Genomic DNA, 20,858 nt, shown 5'->3' on the forward strand with positions numbered 1-20,858 from the left:
CGGAGGCAGGGCCGGCCAACAAACACTTCCTCTCTCGCCCTCTCTTTCTGTGTGTGTGTGTGTGTTACATACTCACTCTCCCTTACTCATCACGCTCTCTGACTTGCTCTCTCTTTCACTTCCTCTCCTGCCTCTGTGCTATCTCACTCACAGCCCTGTCCTCTCTCTACTGTTCAATCCAGTTCTATTTCTTATTTCTTGTTCCTATTTCTTATGCCGCATTCATAACACTTTTTTCCCTTTATTTAGACAATATAGGAATTAAAAAGATGAAAGTATTTCTTAGCAATTGACTTTAAACTATTCAAATCCATCGTGACACAATGGGCCAGACAAAAAAGACATCAGATATCAGACCATGCCACAACAGTGTATGAGCAACAACTAACCTTCTTTTATTAATGGAAATGTATCCTATGAGTGTTATCTAACTTAACATTACTTGTTTCACTTAACAATTTGAAATTATGTTCATTAACTGACTGATAATCCATTTTATATATGTATTACCACCTTGTAATGCTAATGTAATGCTAATTTTGCTGTCAAAACCATAACGCAGACAGAGATGCGTTGCAATAGCAAGTATTGGAATGATAAAACAACAAAAAAACAGTATTAACAATAATGATGATGACAGTAGTGGTAGTAGTAGTAACAGTAGTAGTAGCGGTAACAGTAGTAATAATCAGAACCAGAATCACTTTACTGATCCCTGGGGGAAAGTGGATAAGAGGTGAAACTACAACACTGGCCAGATTTTGATTCATACCTCACACTAATATAGCATCATGATCACAAATATCATCAGTGGACCCAAACTCATCCTTCTGTGGAACTGTATCTCTCTACATGCTCGCAATAATTAACAATAATATTTAAATGTGCAGATTAAGTTCATGTCTCCCCCTTCTGGCAGTGAGAGTAAACACACAAACACTTCCTGTGTGCTTATGATGCCATATGTTCTGATGCTTCTAGTTGCTATACTCTCTTGCTAAAAAAAAATATCGAATGAAGTGTGGCTGCTAAGATTAACACTATCTCAGAGACAATATAAGTTTGTCTTAACTTGCTAAATAATAATGAACAAATAGAAATAAGCAGAGGAGTCTTTAAATGGCTGCAGAGTGCTTGGCTTAGAACAGAGCAAGCTGCCCCACTGCTGAACCCTCACAGACACACACACTCTCACCCTAAACCATCACCTTTGAACTCATCAGCTGACCATAAAGCAGCTCTGATTAATCTGTTCATCACTCAGCAGATTTACACTCTGATACTGTAACAGCAGACACACACCGAGTTGTCCAGTATTATATCTTGCAGTCCATCTGCCACACTGGTGCAGGATTTAACCTTCAGACATCGCGAGTGGCAGACTTGCTCACACACACACACACACACACACACACCTGCTATGTTAGTCCTCACAATACACACAACAAAATCACAACTTTTGATCATTTTACCATATATATTTGTGCAGAGGCGACTGTAGCGAGTATGTGAATGAGAGGGCACTTCATGTGCAATCTTAGTTTCCACACTGGCACTAAAGTATGGAGCCCTGAAAGTCTGAACTAAAATGACTATAAAAGCAGGAGTGCTACTTCCTGTCAGAATACGGGGCCTGGACTTGCTTTTTTGCAGGTACACAAATGTTTGTATTTTTATTATTATTTTTGCAGCCCTTGCTGCCATAAAGGTAAGCTATTATTAAACATGCACACAAAGATCCACAGGAGGCAGGAGATTACACTAGACCAGCTCCATCTGCTCAGGGAAAGACAGATGGGGTGGGGTGTGGAATTTTTATTGACCTAATTTCCACCAAAACTACATCTGAAATAGATGGATAGTTAAAAAGATAAATAGTTCTCTGGTTGGCTACCAAACCCATGAGCAAGGCACAAGCTTGCTACTCTTCCAGTGTGTCTGTGGAGGTAGCTGTACTCCATAGCCACACGAAGCAACAGAGGCAAGATCATTACAATGATGGACACAGTTTAGAGAGACGGCTTTCAAAGGAAAAAGCCATATGTGATCGCGATCTCACACACACACACACACACAAACACACACACTCCTTTGTTCTCCTGTCACAACTGCCACAGTGACCAGATAATAAGATGCCTGCTGATATCTATTTGTGCGCACGCATGTGTGCTGTGTTTCAGTTTACAAATTGGGGCATTGTTGCTAGGTAACATAGCAGGACATGAGTAGTCTGTAGCCAGGAAAGAGAAGTCACATATTACACACATTTCAGGCTTTATTTTTCTTTGTTCCCCTTTTGCCTGCCAGTTTAATCTGCCATGACAAAATGAGCGTTAATATTCAAATAGTGGAAACAACAGAGTGACAATTAATTTCAAAATGCTCTGCCAAGATGCTATGATTACAATAGCAATGTTATTGTTATAGTTATTTCAGAATCAGAATCAGCTTTATTTGCCAAGTATGTGTGACCATACAAGGAATTTGACTCCGGATTTTTCTCTGTCCTGTGCACCATACAAAATAGCAATAATAATAATAAAAAGAAGAATAAAATATAAAGTCACTTCATTTTGTGAAAAGAAAACATTTTGAACAACTGGATTGTAAATTTAGTATTGCATGCACTATAAACCACTATATACTGGACAGACCTGCAGCCTCTGTGGAGTTCTTGTAAAGGTAGACTTCCAAAAGCATGGTCAGTGGTGCAACTAAACACAGTCCAGCTCAAGTGCACACGTGCCAGCCACAGCAAACGTAACCGCACAATGTGCCCTCGGCTCTGGTTGACAAAAATCACCTATAGCAAATTTTTATAGCGATACGTTTGTTTTGAGTGCTGCATTGATTTTTAGTGATCAAGGAGGCCATTAACCAACATTTGGAAGTGATATAACAATAACTATTGTTTCCCGTACTTGAGTACTGTGTGGTAATTTTGAGGTACAGTCCTTGAGTATTTCAATTTCTGCTGCATTACACTTCCACTCCATTACATTTTGGAGGCACATACTGCACTATTACATTTATTTAACTTATATAACTTTAGTTACTGGTCACATCAGAGTGTTCAGTGATGCTAGGCTGTTGTGTGCAGGTTATTGAACAGGACCGGAAAGTGGCAACTACAGAGAGAAGATGCTGCATCAGAGCCAAAATAGCTCATTTTCAAATGAATTTATCAGCAATAACACAAAGGGAAAAAAAGGAAAACAAAACAAAACACTAATACCAACAATTAGAAAACACTGAATATCAGACATAATTGGCCAGGCCAATAAAAAAATCCATCTCCAAACTGAAATGTTCAGTTCTTAGGTTATCACCATTTGCATGCAGTAATGATTTCATGTAATTAATCAAAATAAATCATATCAGACACATCATAGATGGAAAACTGACATGTATTCATATTAATGTAACATACATATACCTTTATCATTTTTCAGTCTTTCACCAAATGATGAAAACACCTGATGCACACTAACACAGTGTTTATACACGACAGTCTCCGAGTCTGCAGCTTTCTAAAAAGCTTTTCACAGCCAGATCAAGGCAGCTTTTCCCTGACCTAAATAGCACCAAAGAATATCACCCTCCATGTCATGTCCGTGTAGTCGACTTAACCCTGCACTTCATCCTGCAGCATCTGGACTCCCCGGGAACCTACGTTAGGATCTTGTTTGTGGACTTCAGCTCTGCCTTCAATACGATCCGCCCAGCTCTCCTCCAAGACAAGCTGTCCCTGCTGGACATGCCTGACCCCATCTGCCAGTGGATCACTGACTTCCTGACAGACAGGAAACAGCATGTGAGGCTGGGGAAGAATGTCTCGGACACCCGGACCAGCACTGGTACCCCCCAAGGCTATGTACTTTTCCCTCTGCTCTTCTCCATCTACACCAACTGCTCCACCTCCGGCCACCAGTCTGTCAAGCTGATTAAGTTTGCAGACGACACCACCCTCATCGGTCTCATCTCGGACGGGGATGAGTCCATCTACAGGAGGGAGGTGGACCGTCTGGTGTCCTGGTGCAGCAACAACAACCTGGAGCTGAACGCCCAGAAGACAGTGGAGATGATCATAGACTTTTGGAAAGTGCCAGCTCCATCGCTCCCCCTCACCCTGACAGACACCCCCATCTCCATCGTGGACTCCTTCCGCTTCCTGGGTACCACCATCACCCGGGACCTCAAGTGGGAGCTGACCATCAGCTCCCTCATCAAAAGGGCCCAGCAGAGGATGTTCTTCCTGCGGCAGCTGAGGAAACTCAACGTGCCAGCCAAGATGATGGTTCAGTTCTACATGGCCATCACTGAGTCCATCCTCACCTCCTCCATCACAGAGTGGTACGCTGGGGCCACTGCCAGGGACAAGCAAAGACTTCTCTGCTGAGAAGGTGATCGGCTGCAGCAAGATCTGTACATCTCCAGGACTCTGAGGCGTGCAGGTTGGATCACAGCTGACCCTTCTCACCCTGGACACCCTGGACTTTGAGAAACTCCCTTCAGACAGGAGGTTACGGTCCATTCGGACCAAAACCTCACGCCACAAGAACAGCTTCTTCCCCTCTGCTGTTGGACTGTTGAACACCAGCTGATTAACATACTGCCCTGCACTTTAGCTACTTCACTACAGTCACTGATCTGTGCTCATGTCATGACCCACCTGCTGACCATTTACACTGTTTACCTCACCTACTTGCACTACTTCCACTCTGTACTACCTCACTTTTGTACTACCCCCAGAACCATATTTATTTAACTTATTTTGTTTTGTTTTACTTTGTTCTATTTTATCTTATTCTATTATTATATGTTACTCGTTCTTACGTTCTATGTATGCACCAATCACTAAGACAAATTCCTAGTAATGTGAAACCTCTTCACTTACGTGGCAATAAAGACAATTCGGATTCTGGTTTTTAATAGAGAAGAGAATTCTTCTGTTAATCACCTAACTGTCAGATAAGGATTTAGTTGTGCCCACTCCTTTGAAATCCTTATAGAAGGCTGATACATCTTGACTACATACTTCCATGGGTTCTCAAGCGGGTAACTTTGAGTTGGCTCTCTCTGTAGCAGTGTTACTAACTTTAATCTGTCAATGAGGAAAAGTCTTTGAACAAAATGTGATCTGGAATTAAAAAAGATGTTTTTGAACCTATATACCACACTATATTGGATAAACCAAAACAAAGGTAGGGTCTGTGTGCAGAGAACACAAAGCTGAAAGTGCAAATTACATTATAAAATACAAATACAAATGTTGTTTGAAGAGTGAAAACCACATGACAGTGAAACAACTGAGACTGAGCCACACCTGCAGACCAAGTCTTTGGTATAATATCCTGCAGCAGTACCATACCCCGAAAGTGCTAACTTTACATTTATCACCGCACATCACCCCAGGGGTATACTATTCTATAGGGGATAACTGCAGACGGTTTTCCATTCTAAACATGCTTGTTATTTAACATAAGTGACAGTGGAGCACTTCTGTAGCTGTAACCTTTTCAAACAGATGAACATAGAAAAATGTAAATTACTGTTGGTCACAGTTAGGGTTAAGGTCATTCTAAAGCCATAAAAAACACTATTAAAATACTGCAAACACTATAGTTCCAGTGTATTGGTTATCATTCACTGAGGACAGTCAGGGAAAAAAAAAACAGCAAATGTTTTTGTTAAGTGGGCAAATTGTGTTTCCCATTTGCAAATCAAAAAGCCTTTCTGTCATTCCTCGCCTCTGCATCTCACTGAGGTTACACTGAGCACAGTGAATTGATCATATTGCACTGGGTTTGTTTGTACATGTGAATATATTTATATCACACACACTGAGCCGTTGTCTATCTGAGTGTGGACATGAGCAGACACGTATGCCTACGACTTCAGGACAGATGCAGGTCACTTCTGAATGCACACATTAACCAGTCAGCGGTGTATATGTACCCACCATTGTCATCTCCAATATAAGCACAACACTGAATCCTGTCCTATGAACCTGAACCTATCAGCAATGTTCCTGCTAAGAATTCATCTGACTAACATAAATAACTGAACAACAATTTGTCGCAGTAGTAATTTTACTATGATTCTCTGTGGGAAAATTTCTATAAATCCTATGCACTGGCAGTAGATACAGATCAAATTTCCTCAGGAATTCATTTCTAAATGCAATACTCACACACACAAGCACCATCAGTTCTCAACATAAACAAGAACTGTGAAATTACAGCTTCTCTGTCTATCTGTCTCTCTGAAATTAGGGCAGAGGAGAGCTCTGCCAGATAATGTTGGTGCGTAGCAGCACATGGGCATTCAGCCAGAACGCAGCATGAAAGTGTGTCTGTGTCTGAGTCTCTCTCCCTCTGTGTGTGTGTGTGTGTGTGTGTGTGTGCACATGCTAGAAGAGCGTCCCATCAGTTTGAATGCTGGCTCGGCACCACTTGCCTCCTCTACAGAGGTGGCAGATAGACAGCACATCATGTGGGCTGTCAGTTAGCTCATTTACAGCAAGGATGACCTCTCCATTCTAACCTACAGGCTTTTAGGGCATGGCATGTATCTAAGTGTGTGTGTGTGTGTAAACTGCATGAAAACTGTTTTCATTATCAATTAATTAGCCACTATTTTCTACGAAACTGTGATAAGCACTTTTTCAGATCAAAGATTTTGTGTATCCAACCAACTTTTCAAAAACAAAAAACATGTCCAATTCATAATTGTATTGAAATGACATTTAAGAAGTTGGAACCAAGAATATTTAAGCGTTTTATTTGAAATTAAGCAATATAAAGCAATTTTCAAAAAGGTGCTGCATAGCCTTCAATTTTACTAACTGATCAATCTTTTTCCACTGTTTCACTGTTATATAATTTTCTGCCTTCCATCCAACCTGTTTCTTGATTGTGAAATTTTGCCAGCAACCAAGGCTGTTGAGTTTACAACAATCTAACAATCTTCACAAAAAACATACAAATGTGTGTGTACAGAAAATGTAAATGTGCTGTTCAAGATGCAGCTCCTTTTCTGGACAGTGCTCTTTCTTATTACAGAGTCCAAAAACACAACCACAGAACAAGTATAAACACACTATGACGCCACCATTGCTTTGTGGACTACCATTCTGAAGGTCTGAGGCTGGCATTACAGCTGTCGCCATTTTGGTTTTTTTGAAGCAGAAGTGGCCATATTTGGATCTGGGGAGGATATGCTTTAGCTAAACCTCTGCCATGGTAGTGACTTGTGAATCAGAAAGTAACCACACCTTAAGCATACCCTGCCGTACCATCTGTTTTACTCTGAATTGGACCATAATTTGCCAACCCAACATCATGCTGTATTGAAGAACACTTGAAACTAGCGAGTGAGATCATAAACTCCTTAGCAGGTAAGGTGATTTTCTCATAAGACAACTTAAAATTGGAATTCTTTTCTGAAACCAGCAGAGTTTTCTCCTGCTGGCAATTAAAAAGAATGTAGGTTTGAGACACCTCTGCACTGGCTTCACTTTTCAAAGTGGGAGGCTCCGTTTAGTTATTATACTGTCTGTGCCCCAAAATAAAAGTCAGACATTTTACCCAAAAATAAGGTCGCAGTAGTTCACTAACCAGTTTCTTTTATTAACTGACTAATCAACCAAATATTTTCTTGATAAATCAATTACTCATTCAAAGATAGCGAAACATGTCTATTACAGTTTCCTAGATCCCAGGAGGATAGCTTCAAAATGCAAAATAACCAGAAACCCATAGATAACGTTATGCAACAAATCTCTTGGAGATTTCCATGAGACACACTAGTGCTCATATTTTGGCATATCTCTGACTTAACTGAGAATTAATGAATAAATGCAGAAAGTCATGCCAAAGCAGCTTTCTGGCCATTTGAACCTGCCAAGATGTGTTTCCTGTAAAGGAACCCTCACACTTCGGCCAAGTCAGGTCAAACAATGCAGAGCACACACTGCATCAGATTTGGAGCATTTACGGCAACTGAGAGGAAAAATCTCACATGGAAATAAGGATCATGTGTTTGTTTTATTATGTCTTCCAACCTTTCCTTCATTTCCTATGAAGGTAAGATGCAGCTTGGCTGACATTCTCTCAATCCTCTCTCATTCTCTTTGTTCACTGTCACACACTCTATCTCTGCCCTTGGGTGTCATTTGGTCACTGGAATTCATTTTGTCTCTTTGATGGGAGTCTGCAGTCAGAGTCTTTAATGACTTCACACAGTATGCTATGTTCCCTGGGAGACAGAGAGATGATGTAATATCTGGATCGGAGATGCAACCACACATGCCCCCGCACACACATACTCCCTCTCTCCTTATGTCAGTCTTTCTCTCTGCAGGAGCTCTGTGGTGTCAGATGAGATCTGATCCCATGTCAGAGCTGGAGGAGGCCACAGCAGAGCCATACTGATGAATGAAAACACCAAACACCTGGTGCAAATGACAGATTAAAAACAGTTTGGCCAAGCAGTAAGAAGGAAAATAATGCTGCCACAGCACTAAAATGAAATAATAAACCAACAAGAACGCATACTAATATAAAAGCTTTAATTAGAACCAATATCCAAACCAGATTAGTTATGGTCTACTGTATGTGATTAGTTAAAGATGGTTGATGTTGCACACACATCTGCCAAGAAGTCATGTAACAGCACTGCTTCATTATTTCCTCTGTTGTTGTGTAATGCTAGCATTCTGCTTCAGTAATGGAGTCAAACCAATGAGAGAAAGAGAAAGACAGAGAGAGAGAGAGGTTCCTGCCGCTCAGTGGAACATAAAGCTGTTGTATGGGCGTGGGGAAGCCTGAAGCACAGCACAAACACAACAGTGATGCAAGCAACTAGACAAACACAGCCACTATCAGCTTTATGAGCTCCACTAATGGGACAGTCTCAGTAGCTGGATGCTGTCAGATTTGACTAATGGGCCAAAATTTTGGCAGTGTGTGTATGTGTGGTAAATAAGGATCTTATCAGCTAAACTGGCAACTGGCAGTATTGCATAATGACTAAAGCAAAAGGATTCTTGCTTACTATGTTAAAATATATGTTTTATGTTTTGCAGTCATACAACCAACATGCAGGAACATGTCAGTCAACACTCGAAATAAGATGACAAAGTATTCTCTGTTTCAGGACATTCTGGGACAAAATGAGTTTCTGAATTTGACACTAAACTAAATGTAGCCTGCTTCAAATAATGACTAAGATCACATTATCAGAACTTGTATTATTTACTACCATAGTGCATAAACTAAAGCCCTATGTTATATCAGAACCTTATATCACATCCTGTATGTCAGCAGCGGTCCTCATGTAAAAGGTTTTATGGTGTGTGTGTGGGTGTGTAGGAAGAAGATGTGTCATCATAAGCCACATGTCTCACACAGATTGATGAGGAGAACAGAGTGGTAAGAGAGGACACAGAGACAGAGAGAATGGGTGAGAAGCTGAGTCACTGTGTGTGTGTGTGTGTGTGTGTGTGTGTGTGTGTGCAAGAGAGAAAGCAAATAATAAACCAAATTTAGCAGGAAATTTGCAGCACTGTGACACAGCCTTGGTCAATCATTATTTGCAGAAGTTATTTTGTTACATAAGTGGAAAAGAGAAAAAAACCAACAAAAACTAACCACAACACTGAACGCTGATAACTGTCCACAGACCGAGGAAACCGCTGTCAAAAGCCTATGTTAAGTTCAAGTTCAACTTCACTAAAATAATGCCTCACATGAGTTATCTGTCCACCTTTAGATCATTCAATTTAGAGGTTTGGAAGATTCTAAAGATGATGATATAACTTGCCAAACTTCCCTGTCATCTGTTTGAAGAGGCAGAAGAAGCAGTAATGACACTGCTTAAATTAAATCATCCCAAGTTAAGCAAAGCACTGAATATTGAGAAAGTACCTGAACTAAAACCAGTTACAAATTTGCTAGAATCAAGGGTTCACCCATCTTACCTGTAATGCTGTTTATCCATCTAGATTGTTTTGGTATGAGTTGCAGAGTGTTGGAGATATTTGCTGTACAGATGTCTTCTCTTGAATATAATGAAAACAGATGGCATTTTGCTTGTGGTACTAAAAGTCCCCAAAAAATATATTTGAAAAAAATAAATAAATAAAAAAAATAAATAAAAAGCAACGTCTCATCAAGCAGTTACACAAGATACTCCACAGATTTTGTTGTGAGCAGTTTCATGTGGGAACTATTTTCTTTCCATATTATCTACACACAAGGAAGACTGGGATGAGAGGCTAGCTAACTGCCTAGCCACCGTTGCAGTTTAGCCAAGGAAGAAACCATTAATGTTTACATCATACTCTGTTGTGAGCACAAGGCTCTCGTCCATGAGTAGAGACACGTTTCCCACTGAGCAGTCATACGGTGTAGATCAGTACAAAGAACATAATGAGAATGTGAATGGGGTCCAGAAGAACATCCCTGTTTTTAGTCTAACTCAAATTTGTTGTTTTCTGGAAATGCAAAAAAAACAACCCCCCCCCCAAAAAAAACCAAAGTAAATCTACAAACTAAATCTTCACAAATTAATTCACTGTACAAATATCATAATGATTAAAATAGTCCAAAACAGTATCAGTAGTGCGGGTGGTTTATTAACTATTTCCGAGCAACCATGAACGTAGTTGTGCTTTTGCAGACTAAATTACAACAAAATACTGCACGATTATGACTCTAAAAATTAAAGAAGTATGACATTTTGATGTCAAACAACACATGAGAACGTAAGGAGTTAGACAAGCAGACTGTAACTAACACCTAACACAGGAACTTTTTAAGGTCTATTTTTGACCAAGAAGAACACACTGCAGAGTTTGAATCACTGCTATAGGAGACCATTAGAAAGAAGAAAAGAGAGACAAAACTGTAGAGAGACTATGGCAAATTCTGCCTCACTAAACACCTTGCCAGGGCCTTGGCAGACTAGAAAGCCACACATGTTCCTACACAACAAGCAAGTTCACACACACACATGCACAAAGTGAATAAGGAGCATTTCCTATCCTTTGAACACAAACAATAAGAGAGGAAAGCAGAGCAGTGAGACTTGCAGTGTGTGTATGTATATGTGTGTGTGTGTGTTGTCCACATGTTTTATTGTCATCTAATGTGCAATAAACATAAGCTCAAAACCAAGAGTTGACATACTTTCATGTCACTGAGTACACACACATGCATATGAATAATCAGTTAAAGGTCAGTTTTCTCTGGACTCAGCAGAAGGTGACCACAAACACACAGATTTTGTTAAGCATCATTTCACTGGATTTACAACAATCTATACTTCACCAACAGCTAATTTATCGTTAGTTTTTAATACTCCAATGCCAGACTACCTTCATTTCACAAGGTCTGTGGCTAAGTGCCAAAGATCTGCAGTTTTTAACTGTCACTGAATGCTTGGTGATATTCTTGATCCTTACTGAGAGACTGATCTGATACTTTGTGACTTCACTTTTAATCATTTTGTACAGGATTCCAAAGTGAGGTTTATACAGCCTGTACTATTTGTTTCATTAAAGTCAGCTGCTTAAAAAGCTGTTGGTTATTAATGTTCCTCATATTGATTTTACTTCTTAAGTGCTGCAAAACATCAGCATACGCAACAAATTTATCCATCCATTCATTTTCTATACTGCTTATCCGTCTGACATTGTGCACTGCAATAGGACTGCAACTGTAACATTTGTTTTAATTATTAATTCATTATTTTTGCGGTCAGTTTTTTGGTCTTTCAGAAATTGTGAAAAAGAGGCCATGACAATTTCCACAGCCTGAAGTAATGTCTTCAGTTGGTTTGTCTGAAATTGTTTCAGTTCTACATTAACAGGTTTTCAGCTCCAGGCAAGCCTCACTGTGTAAATAACATACTCTGTGGTATGGTTCACGTTACATCGTGCTTGTCACTCACAGGCTACATGTTAAAAATTGACAGATGTGTAGTACTAGGTTACACATTAGACAAAGTTGGTCAGCAGTCAGATGACATGCAAACCAAGCTACATTTAAGTGAATTACCTGGGTACAGTCACTGAAGTAGTCCACCCAGTTACATATGCTGTTATTGTGGAATGAGTGAGGAAAATGTAGACAGAACTGTTCAGCTGTGTCTTTGGAAAAGGAAACACAAAACCATAAAAAAAACAAAAAAAACAGAGCATGGTAAACAGGAGTGTGTTTGCGTGTGTGTGTCATCACTAAGCCATCACTGTGTTAAACTCCAAACCATAGGTACAACCCCACTAATGTGCAATAAGCTCGACTTTATGAATAACATCTACTTTGCTTTTAATCTCACTTCTGAACTGCGCACGCTGACAACAGTGTATGGAAAATGAACGTGGGTTGTGGGAAGGAAGAAAGAATGCGGGTTTTTGTGTGAATGGAATGAGAGTATTTATTTATTTATTTTATAGCACACTTTTGTACACTGAGCCCAATTCTTGAGTGCATCTGAATTTTGTTGTATGTTCTGTACGACACACACACCATATTTTAGAATGCAAACATCCTACTATACTAAGACTCTAATTTACACATCTCTCACTGACTGCCAGTTCTCTCTCTCTCTCTCTCTCTCTCTCTATTAAAAGCTGCCTGCATCAGCAGAGGACAACAGAGGACAGCTGCGCACACACACACAGCCCAGCTCTACTGACATACTTAAAAACAGATGACTGCAGTTTGAAGCGGAAAAGGTCACAACATTTGTGTGTGTGCATGGGTGTCTGATGAAATGGGCAGTTTCCATTAGCAAACAAAGCTAAGATTATCTTACAGGAGAGTGCAACCTTACATCACCTGGCACCACCTGTGAGTACACCAACACACATACAAGAACATGCATACATGTGCACACAGAATAAAACACTGCCTTCACACAAATACATACACTCACACACACACAAGTCAAGATTGAATTTGGGTGATATGTTAAAATTTTGCAACCAGCCACCATTAGCCCATCAACTGGTGATTTGTGCAGGTGTACAGAAGGGAGTGGGTGGATTAGCCACGCCCCATACCAGTGATGTCAAGACCAAGTCCTTAAAAGTGGCCCGGTTCACTTAATTCACCTGCCACTAACGAACCAACTTGTAAATGACTGCCTTGTCCAAAATAAACCCTTAATTCACAAAGGCGGATATGAAAATATTATGGCTCTACATGCTGTTTTTCTTCTGCTGGCCTCTTTGTACTACTATGTTGACTGGCTGAATGAGAGTCTGCAGGTGAGCAATGGCTCTCACTTTGTTGTTCAAGTAAAGGCAGACCATAAAATTAGCAAAATGAAATGACAAAAATCACTCAAAAAAACAACCAGTGAAGTACTTAGCCAACCACCAATACATAGTATCCAATCACACAACCTTAGACTGAACAGGATTGAAGCAGCTATGACAGGGATGTACCAATCTCATGTCAAAATCATTTTCTTTTCATATCAGAATTGTCTTTGAAAGCCCACCGGCTGGTCAAAGAATAATTGCAGGGTCATGGTCCTCAACCAAGCATAAAACTCTAACTGGGTGATTGATGTGAGGTGGACTGAATCTGAAATTTTCTTCAGCATCTCATCCAGTGTATGATCAGCCCATTGTCTAATGTTTAATTTTAACAGTCTATCAACATCTGCCAGGCATTCAGTCAGATTAGACTGACTGCAGCCACTGGCCATTTGTCTTTCAATTCTCCATACCCTGAAGCTATGGTGAATTTTTTTTATTTTTGCTATGTGTTTATTAGGCTGCTAATAGTGGCAGAGACAAGGAAAACAGTCAGTGAGTGAGTAATATTATCAGGGACTTATTGAGATAAGACCCATCATAGCAGGCTTTTGCGGTATAGAGAAGTAGTTGTCAAGTGAGCTGTAGTTTATTTAGCCTAATTTAAGATGCAGTCTGGGACTTGCATGCTCTGCCCAACGTCTGATCTGGTTTTCCTTCCTCCGGATATGCGTGTTAGACTAACCCCTACTACTAAATACTAGTCTGCAGGTGTGAAATCTTCTCCATGATACCATACCATACCGATCTCTGCTCCTGTCATCCCTTAGAGCACTTTCTTTATAAACAGTAGCAACAATTAGTTAACCAAACTATTTAGTTAAGTGAAATTCCACACTGTAGACATGACTGACAGACATACTTTATGTACTTTTACCTCATCATTGCTTGAATACCTCCCTCCCCTTATGATGCCTTCCTTTTGTAGTCGTAAGTCGTTTTCTGAGTTGTTTTCAGACTTTCGAAGCCAGGAGTGACAAATGGAACTTGATGACCTCAGAAGACACTGAGTTTTCAAACCAAGATGGCTGCCCAGAGTATCAACTGTAAATAAAAGCTGTGGTTTTGCATGTTTTTAGTGCTTTTGTCTTTTTTGTGTCCAATTTAGTAAGTTGTGTACAAAACACTGTCTTAATGTTAACTGCTCCTGTAGGCATATGGTCTTGTCAGGCATGAAATACTGTATAATGCTGCTTGTAACTGGTCAGTGTTGCTATAACGACAATGGCTGAGCAATGTTACAAACAAGCTGTCTTCAACACATCCGATTCAGTTTTTAATAGATGTGATGTCAATCTGAGTCCAGAGTTACGACTTACGACTACAAATGGAATGTGGCATTACTACTGTCTGCAGGAATGAAGTACAGAAATGAACATATTCACAAACTGGTAATCAGTTTTGCAACCTGATATTTTGTCTGAATCTTTTTCAGTTCTAAAACTGGTTATCAGATTACTGCATCCTTCTGCTGCTCCACCTACAGCAACTACTGCTGCAGCTGTCAATACTACCAGCATTGCAGGTCCTATTGATACTTTTACTACTGCTCCTACAGTAGTACTGCTGCCGTCATTAGCATCACTGAAGCGTTGATCAATCCTACGATACTGAGCCAGAACAAGGTCTGCTACATTCAAGCTCAGACATTCCTCTTTCAATTCATTGTCCCTGTTTCTCTCCATTGGTCTTTCTCTGTTTCCATCCTGTTGACCTCATCTACAGAGGCAGTAAATGCTCAATACAAAATTGACAGTTCAACTAATGAAACAGCTGACCAGTAAAAAATAAACCTAACTGATGCTTCTTGCATCTAATAAGACAAACTTATTCTCTGACAACTCCAAAGTCACATCCTGCAGTCAGGCCAGGGCTCAGCCTGAGGGCCAGGCAGTTTGATGGTGGGTCCATGGAGCAGAAAGGATGGAGTCTGAAAATAATCTGATTCTGTGGAATGGATAAACTATGAATTATAGACCTTCTGGCTCATTGCCAGAGGTTGGCAGGCATACTGACAAACTGGGATTCTTCCACTTGTGAATGAGACTGTAGTTTACTGTGCGTGCTATTTCAGCAGGTCTTGGGTCTTGACAGTTTAGCATAGTATAGTTTGCATTCTGTTCTACTTATGTCATCATCACTTATCTGAAAATTTCTCCTAACTGCTGACATTGCTCTTCCTCCATATACCTCCTCAATTAACTGACAAGACGTTAATGTCACGGTGCTGTAAAATGGTATTAAGGTGTGGCTGTACAGTAGCAATTTTATGATTACTTATGCATGAGCACAGTAGAAGACCAATACGTGATACTGTTACTGGTATAAGTGCATATCTAATGATAGTGTTTCAGCCTTGTTATATATGTAGCATAGTGCCTTCAAGGAACAGGGTAGTGCATAATGTGTGTCATGGGCATAGGCATTTGGTGCATAAGCACAAACAACAATGAGGACCTGTTCCCTGATCCTGAGGCACAGGAAAGCAACCCTGTCGTTCACTGGGGTAAACTCCAACGTGCAGGCAGAGAACTGCGGGGGCTATAAGAAAGTCCACACCTGCCACCCTCCTCTCACCTAGAGCAACTCCAGAAAACAGGAAAGACCAAACACTTTTGAGGAGGGTGCTTCCAGAGCCCAAGCTGTGCATAGAGACGAGCCCAACTATATCTAGTTGGCATCTCTTGACCTCACACACAAGGTAAGGATATCAGGATGTTCATTAACTGTTTTCATGTGTGTACAGGCTATAGAAAAAAAATCCTATAACAGAGGAAAATAAATTATCTAAATGAGTCTACAGGCCTCATAATAACCAATGCTGAGAAAAAGCAGAATGAGAGATGAACAAGAATAAAAGAGTACATGAGAGGGACAGAAAGAGTAGAACGGCAAAACATTGACAACCACGAATAAGGTCACAGAGGTTCAGTGATGTAACGATCTAATAACTAGACCAGCAACATGCTGGGTCTGCCTGTGTGAGTACTAATCTGTATGTCTGACTGTGGAGCTTCCTGGGCGACAGCAGAGTTCCCAGCTCATGTTTCAGAAAGCAAAGCAGACTTTCTGAACATTACACTAAATAATAAAGATTGTAATCAAGAGCAAGTCAACTCAAAATAAAGTATTATCTCCAGATGCAGTGTCTCACTGACTGGACTAAGAAGGATCACTCTGTGTATTTCATTAGCGCACAATCTACTCTTATTGTAATCAAATCAAATTCTCAATACGCACAATAAGCAAACTGCCCCTTTATTTGCCTCACAGTAAAAGCTGTCCACTGGTGTCTCCTTTCCTTCGTGCCTTCAACCAGCTGTGATGTTGATGCATGTCTATGTTCATCAGAGAGAGCCAGGCCTTTATTAAAAACAGGTCTAATTTAATAGAGGCAAGTCTTAGTTGTGTCATTTAGCACAATCACACTCAGAAAGGCTTCTAAAACTAAACTAAACTAAAATATTAGAATTTGCTATGGCTGCAACTGATTAAAAGTCGCTCTACGTTCACCAGTCTTAATAAATCCAGAATAACGAACATTTACACAGCATACATCGCTGTGTTTTTAACACCTGTCAAGCCATCATCAACCTGCATGCTTCATGTTAAGAGCCTTCCATTAGCTGAAATTGCATGGCTTAGAGAGTGGTGAGCATGACATGACTGTTGCTGCAGCTGTGGAATAAGTGATGTACGTGTGTACACTATGGTGAATTATAATGTAACATAGTAGCGTGCAAGTCATTCCAGATCCCTTGTAACTTTTTTACCCAGCCATTAATGGCTATTTCAGATTCTGCCATTATTTCAACACAAGCTGAACCATCACAAGACAAAGTACCCATTCATGACTAAAAATCATCGTCTCGTCTTCCTCCACCTATCTGAATCCGGGTTGTGGGGGCCGCAGCCTCAGCAGGGAAGCCCAGACTGTCCTCTCCCTGGCCACTTCCACCAGCTCGTCCAGGGGGATACCAGTGTGTTCCCAGGCCAGACAAGAGATATAATCCCTCCATCATGTCCTGGGTCTGCCCTGGGGTCTCCTCCTGGATGGACATGCCGAAACAATGTCCAGGAGGCACCCTAACCAGGTACCCGAACTATCTTAACTGGCTCCCCTTGATGTGAACACCTCACGGATGTCCAAGCTCCTCACCCTATCTCTGAGGCTGAGCCTGGCTGCCCTGCGGAGAAAACTAATTTCAGCCACCTGTATCCATGATCTTGTTCTTTCGGTCACTACCCACAGCTCGTGACCATAGGTGACGGTTGGAACGTAGATTGACCAGTAAATCGAGAGCGTCATTCCGGCTAAACTCTCTCTTCACCACAACAGACCAGTACAGCGTCTGCATCACAGCAGATGCTGCTCTGACCTGCTTGTCAATGTCCCGCTCCACTTTACCCTCACTCGTGAGCAAGACCTCGAGATACTTAAACTCCTCTACTTGAGGCAGCAACTCTCCTCCAACCCAGAGTGGGCAATCCACCCTTTTCTGGCTGAGAAACATGGCCTCGGATTTAGAGGTGCTGATCTTCACTCCATCTGCTTCACACTCTGCTGCAAACCGTCCCAGTGCGAACTGGAGGTTACTGCTCGATGACACCAATGGGACAACACCATCTGCAAAAAGCAGAGATGGAATCGTAGGGCCAACGAACCTGACACCCTTCACCACTTGGCTGTGCCCAGAAATTCTGTCCATAAAATTATGAACAGAACTGGTGACATATCCCAACCCTGACAGAGTCCAACCCTAACGGGCAACGAGTTTGATCAGTTGCCAGCAATGCAAAACAAGCTCTCACTCTGGCAATACAGAGACTGGATGGCCCGTAACAACTGACCAACCACCCCATATTCCAAGAAAGGATGCCCCGAGGAACTCAGTTGTGAGCCTTCTCCTAGTCCACAAAACACATCTGGCTGGACAAACTCCCACGACCCCTAAAGCACTCTTGCGAGGCTGTGGGTCTGGTCAAGGGTTCCACAACCGGGACAAAAACTGCATTGTTCCGAAATCATATGCAGTACAGGGCCAGAGCCAGACGACGGCAAATGACCGTCATCTGGCTATACCATTCCTTCACACAAGGCATTCCCAAGCCAGACTTTTCTCCCACAACATTCCATGCTGGTGGAACACCTTACTAGCCACAGTGAGAGCAGGGGCAACCCTCTCTCCCTTTAAAAAGCACCTAAAAACTCATCTCTTTCAACTACACCTTCTCTCCCAACAACCCTAACCCTCTAACACCCCTTCACTCTCTCATGTTCTCCTGCTTTCTACTCTTGCTCTTCCACTTAAGCACTTTTAATTATGTTTTAGCTCTTCTATTGTACTGAAACTTGTGATTCTATAAGCTGCTTTGGATAAAAGCATCTGCTAAATGAAGTGTAATGTAATGTAAAGTACTGTGCAAATTTTTAGGTGTGAATTTTTTGTAGGTGTGAAAAAATGCTGTAAACTAAGAATGCGTTCAAAAATGGGAGTGTTAATAGTTTATTTTCATTAATTAACAAAATGCAGTGTATGAACAAAAGAGAAATCTAAAATAAAATCAACATTTGGTGTGACCACACTTTGCCTTCAAAACAGCATCAAGTCTTCTAGGTACACTTGCACATAGTTTTTGAAGGAACTCGGCCGGTAGGTTGTTCCAAACATCTTGGAGAACTAATCACAGATCTTCTGTGCATGTAGGCTTTCTCAAATCCTTCATTTTCTTCATGTAATCCCAGACAGACTCGATGATGTTGAGATCACGGCTCTGTGGGGGCCATACCATCATATCCAGAACTTCTTGTTCTTTACACTGAAGATGGTTCTTAATGACACTGGCTTTATGTTTTGGGTCGTTGTCCTGCTGCAGAATAAATATGGTGCCAATCATATGCCTCCGTGATGGTATCTGCCTTTATTTCTCAGCATTGAGGATACCATTAATCTTGACCAAATTTCCAACACCATTTGCAAAAATGCAGGCGCAAACTTACAAGGAAGCTCCACCATGCTTCACTGTTGCCTGTAGACACTCATTATTGTACTTATCTGCAGCCCTTCGATGAACAAATTGCCTTCTGCTACAGCTAAATATTTCAAATTTTGACTCATTGGTTCAGAGCACCTGCTGCCATTTCTCTGCACCCCAGTTCCTATTTTTCCATGTCGGAGGTATGGCTTTTTGGCTGCAACTCTTGCATGAAGACCACTTCTGGCCAGTAGATGGATGTACCTGGGTTTCATCTGCTGCGTTAACTTTCCTTGGTTGACCACTGTGTCTACGATCCTCAGCGTTGTCCGTTTCTTTGTCCTTCTTCAAAAGAGCTTAAGCAGTCCGTCTTGAAACCCCAGTCTGCTTTGACATTTTTGTCTGGGAGACACTGCTGATACAGTATAACTACCTTGTGTCTTGTTGCTGTGCTCAGTCTTGGCATGGTGTATGACATGTGACATGAAACTGAATGAATCTTCCACAACCTCACCTTGGTAGCAGAGTTTGGCTGTTCCTCACCCAGTTTTAAGCCTCCTACACAGCTGTTTCTGTTTCAGTTAATGACTGTGTTTCAATCTACATGTGTAATTGACGATCATTAGTAACTTTGGCACATTTGGCATAATTGGTTGATCATACACCTGACCATAATCCTACAAAATCCCTGACTTCGTGCAAGTGTACCTATAAGAACTGATGCTAGTTTGAAGGCAAAGGGTAGTAACACCAAGTATTAATTTGATTTAGATTTTTCTTTGGTTCACTCACTTTGCATTTTGTAAATTGATAAAAATAAACATCGTCATTATTTATATTTTGGACAGCATTCTTAGTTTACAGCTTTTTTTCCCCCACACTTGCCTAAAACTTTCACACAGTACTGTAAATCAAAAATTATCAGTGGTCGGTCAATTACATTTGTAGTCATGCAATTTCGTTCAATTTTTAATACACTGGGCACAATTCTCATGAAAACCAGTAGCAGGTCTGAACAGCTAGAACACAACATGAAGCTGTCCAAATCTACTTTGGGGGCTTTGAGCAAGAAGCAACAAGTGAAATAGTTGAAATACAGTGGAAATACTCAGACTTGGCAACTCACACCAAAATAATCTAAATAGATAAAAGGCACTTCAATCAATACGAAAAATACATATTTCTGATTTTGGGGTGAATGGTCCCTTTAATGTCGTTTTCTCATGAAAACGACATTCAAGCAACGATAATAAAATACTCTACCACACATTAAATAAACATAACTCACATGTTCAGAATAACGTACAACTTGGAATTCTTTTTGTTATAACATTCACTTTTGTTAATGAATGAACATTTTCTTATAAAAATAAAAAAATAAAAATCAGTGATTGGCTGCTTAGAGCTTCACCACTTGTGTATGTGTATCTGTACTAAATTTTGATGTTGTTGCTGTGACACTAGCAGCAGAGAGAAAAACAAAGCAGGAATCAGACAGACGGAAAAACAACCAGGAAAAAAACTGTGTGCGCGCACCGTGTGTGTACAAGTC

The 20,858-nt window shown here is 40.8% G+C and overlaps 1 protein-coding gene across 2 annotated transcripts in view; it reads right to left on the reverse strand.

The window, feature by feature from the left end:
• The window catches only part of jmjd1cb (jumonji domain containing 1Cb), a 125,546-nt gene that overhangs the window by 58,058 nt on the left and 46,630 nt on the right, over positions 1-20,858 (reverse strand). The window lies entirely within an intron of this gene.

This window comes from Scatophagus argus, chromosome 21 (assembly GCF_020382885.2).
Source record: "Scatophagus argus isolate fScaArg1 chromosome 21, fScaArg1.pri, whole genome shotgun sequence".
In the NCBI taxonomy this organism is placed as follows: domain Eukaryota; kingdom Metazoa; phylum Chordata; class Actinopteri; family Scatophagidae; genus Scatophagus; species Scatophagus argus.